Below are 4,735 nucleotides of genomic sequence, written 5' to 3'. Positions count from 1 at the left end.
ATACTTTTTGATTTTTAAAACAATTCAATATATATATATATATAATATATATATATATATATATAATATATATATATATATATATATATTATATATATATATATATATATATAGATATATATACATATATATATATATATATATACATATATATATATATATGGATATACATATATATATATATATATGGATTATATATATATATATATATATAATATAGATATATATATATCTCTATTATATATATATAGATATACAATATATATATATATATAGATATATATATATATATACATATGTATATTATATATATATATATATATATATATGTGCGTGTGTGTATGTATATGTATATATATATATATATATGGACTATACATATATATATACATACATACATATATATGTGGGGGGGGTGCGAACATTTATATATGTTATATGTATGTATATGTGAACATGTGTGTGTGTATGTAAGAGTGACAATACAAATTTGATAAAATATATGATTGATTTGTAAGCAACACGTTTCGTTGAAGGTGACATCAGCGTTACTCACCAATGCATGGTATTATATATATATATATATATATTATATCTATATATACATATATATATATGCTATATTTATATGTATATAATATATATATATGTATATATATATGTTATATATGTGTATGTATATTATATATATATATATTATATATATATATATATATACATATACACACACATGCATGGGGGGTGTTGTGCATAGGGGTGATAGTTGGAAGAAGAAACAATTTGATCAACTGAGAACTTGAATCTCTTTTTGAACATTTATAAATATATTTGAAATTGTGATAAATACGAGAAAAAAATGTAAAAAGATCTGTTGAGATGTTTTGAATTTTAATCATTTCTTTTTCTGGGATAATTCTATGTCTTCTTTCTGTTTGTCTTACTAAACCAACACAAACAGGTGATGAAAAGCAGCTTCGAAGAGAAAACAATACAAAAGAAAAAAATGCGTTTTAATTCTATAACAGATTTGGTAAAACAAAACACATACAGGGGAAATACAAAAGTAAACAAACACAACATCGAATCACTGAAATTAAAATCCATGGACGAGAGAGATTTCCTGGGTTTCATATTTACTGATATCAAATTTTCATCTTTCTCGCTTTTTCTTGTAAACACGATCGGAGGATTGTAAACGAATTTAACCAGTTTCGGAATTTGTGAAGTGTTCCTGTATAAGTTACTTCACGTTAAAATATCTGTTTAATATACTCATATTATTCTTTGCAAAATCAAGGTTCAAATTAGAGGTGATTACAATACATATATCCTCGTTTATCACGGGATTTGTGTAAAAATATAACGTGATAAATGAATCAACTCCACATTCTTTGTTAATGGTTCGAACTAAACTCGTGGCTCATAGCGAAGTTTCCGCCGTCACGTATTTTCTTGATCATCTGTACCTTTTCCCACAGAGAATACACTTGTTTGCGCGGTATTTTAAGATCGGTCATTTTCGCATTTTCTCTTCACTTTGATAGGTAAGTGTACGTAAATCCGTATAAAACACCTGCAGCCACGTGATCACAGGCTTGCATTTTTGCACTACAAACAGAATCATCGACTGGTTTCGCCTTCTTGTGTTTATTAGTGATAAATCCGTGATAAGCATAACACACCGTGTTATTTCGGATTAATGATACATAAACAAGAAACAAACATAGTTTTACTATAATGCATGATATTTTACGGTTTTGATGACAATACAGTTACAAACATCAATATGTGTATCATATATCATAGAATATTAGACATGGAATTTTGCGGTGCTTTCTAATGTTGCTGAATAAACATGGGGAAAGTTTTTACAGACAAGGTAGAGTTGATGCCATGACATCGCTAGCGCAACATCTATTCATCGACTATACATTACTATGTATTATATATGGACTATTTAAGGTCATGGCTGTGTTTTGAACGGCAAGGCTCACAGATGTGACAACGTCAATGACCTGGAACATATGGGTATACACTGAACAGCTTAAGGGACTGGATGACGTAGAAAAACGAATTAATTAGTGTAGTTTTATATTTTTTGTTTTGATTTTGACAGCCGTTGTAAAGAGACTAAAATGATAATATTAGAATTTTTTTATTCAATGAACCTCTGAAGAAGTCAAAGTGTTTGAAATATGAGAAAATTCATACCAGGTCGTCATCAGGTTTCTTATTACATGAGTGCCGAAGAAGAAATTTTATACGAACTAAGAATATTCATTAAGTGCGAGTGCTGTATGTATCTACCCTGAAACAAAATACCCCATGATTAGCGGAGATAAAACTAATCGGAAAGTCGCGTAAATGTAAATAATACACTTTTGTATTTTTTACTTAAAGAAAAAAAAAAAAGGCTTTACAAGTTTTAATGAACTTAACTTACATTGTAAACCTCGAACCCTTTGAGCAGTCCTTAACATTTAATACGATGTCTAAATTTGCAGAACCGAAATCTGGATATAGAATCATGTATATAATAATCTATTGAACAATTCTATCAGCAACTTTGTGCTTATATGAAGGATGATAAAATTCATTATTAATATTATTGAGAAGGAGATTAGAGTGAAGAAGGTGGTGCTACACATTAGTGGTTCCTTCGAAATGTTGGTTAGAATAACGAATATCAAGCGAGATATTCGTTTGTTAATCGAGAAATACAACTTAGCGAGGGTTCCCTCTCTGGACAGCTGTGGTAGTTCTGTGATGTTCATAAATTAATGCAATGTGGCTATTATCCTCGAAGGATTCTATCATACGTACGTCTATTGTGTACATTTTAGCGTTGCTTTCCATTTCATTAAATTTCCATCTAAACCCATTCGCTTTTTGTAACACGTCTCTGCAATGTCTACTTATCTCCACCTTTGTGGTAATAATAAAGAAATGGTTAATAGTGTTATCAATAATAGACAGAAAGTGTAGAGCGACGGACGATATAATTTGTGCTATTTCCATGCATCAAATCCAGCCAACCTGGAGATAGGCAACAACATTAGTGGCAGCCATTGCTGATTTCTTAGATGCCCAGATTTATGGGGAAGGTGAAATAGAATCGTATCGTTATTAACAATGTGATTGGCAACCTGAAATAAGGAGATTTCTGCTAGAAAGACTAGTCTACACTCTTCACATTCGATGTGAAAAATGTCTCCCTTATCAAGTTGAGTACATTGTAATATTAGCCAGTATTTCATTTTCCAGCTGAAATCAATTCTCTTCCCCAACTTTCTGCACACATCCATCTTTCATACATAATGTAGACTTTCGAGTTAGACTTTCACTAATCCGATTAACAAAGACCTTTAAAATAGCCTCTAATACGGACCCGACAGCTTAATCCACTTCAGTAACCCAAGATACACTCAGCGCATATATTGAAACAGGTCTTGAAGTACACTTTCTCAGCGCGTAAACAACACGCACTTAACACCCCATGGGTGGTTTGGTTACTTTAGCTTTTTCAAAAGCAGAAAATACTGCAGTTCTGATTTGTAACCGATACTCCAGAAAACGAAAAAGTAAGAAAAATCTGTATTTAAGTACTGCTCATGTATCTGGTATAGAAGTTCTACATATACTTGCGTCTTAGGTAACATAGAACAGAAGGTAATTCGACCAATTAAAAATTCCATTATCAACGTCCTAGAACCATTACCTTTCTTCTCACTGCTCTTTCCACCGAATGTACACGGCTGTTACTCATTTCAACTTGCAAGGTGCATCCTGCATTCGTATATGTTTATCTTAGGCACTCACTTGTACTCGTCATCCATACTGTATCACCAATCCTGTTACGCACAACTTTGATCAATAACTTCGTTTTATAAGCACTTTTTAGTTTCTTTCCTAGCCACCTTTATCTAAGCCGTGTTAATCTACAGAAGTGTAAAGTGGTCATCAACTGCGTTAATCTCATCAGTTAGGGAGAACCTGGACAAATCAGGAACATTATGCTTTTTTATGTATTTATCACCGAACTGTACAACGAAAAATCTTTAGAAAACATGTATCATGTCTTTCCATTCCGTCCCTTAATTTACAGGGCAAATATTTCCTGGGGTAAAATAAAATTTGTCGCAAACCTTCACATTTAAGGTGAAAAATCCGACATCACTTGTCAAGCAGTAGTGGGCCGGGGGAGCAAACACAATGGCACGCACGCATATGTATATGTATGTATGTATGTATATATATATATATATGTGAGGTTGTGAGTTCGAATCCCGGACCGGGCTGCGTGTTGTGTTCTTGAGCAAAGCACTTTATTTCACGTTGCTCCAGTTCACTCAGCTGTAGAAATGAGTTGCGACGTCACTGGTGCCAAGCTGTATCGACCTTTGTCTTTCCCTTGGATAACACTGGTGGCGTGGAGAGGGGAGGCCGGTATGCATGGGCGACTGCTGGTCTTCCATAAAAACAACCTTGCCCAGACTTGTGCCTCAGAGGGTAACTCTCTAGGTGCAAACCCATGGTCACACATGACTGAAGGGGTTCTTTACCTTTTATATATATATATATATATGCATACGACAAGCTTCCACACAGTTTTCGTCCTCGAAATTTATTCACATGGCTTTGATTTAGGCTGGTGCTATAAAAGATATTTGCTCAAGGTACTACGCAGTGACACCAAATCAGAAACCACGTGGTTGCAACACTCACTTTGCAACCA

Source organism: Octopus sinensis, linkage group LG16, assembly GCF_006345805.1.
Source record: "Octopus sinensis linkage group LG16, ASM634580v1, whole genome shotgun sequence".
Classification (NCBI taxonomy): domain Eukaryota; kingdom Metazoa; phylum Mollusca; class Cephalopoda; order Octopoda; family Octopodidae; genus Octopus; species Octopus sinensis.
This window is presented reverse-complemented; position numbering follows the sequence as displayed.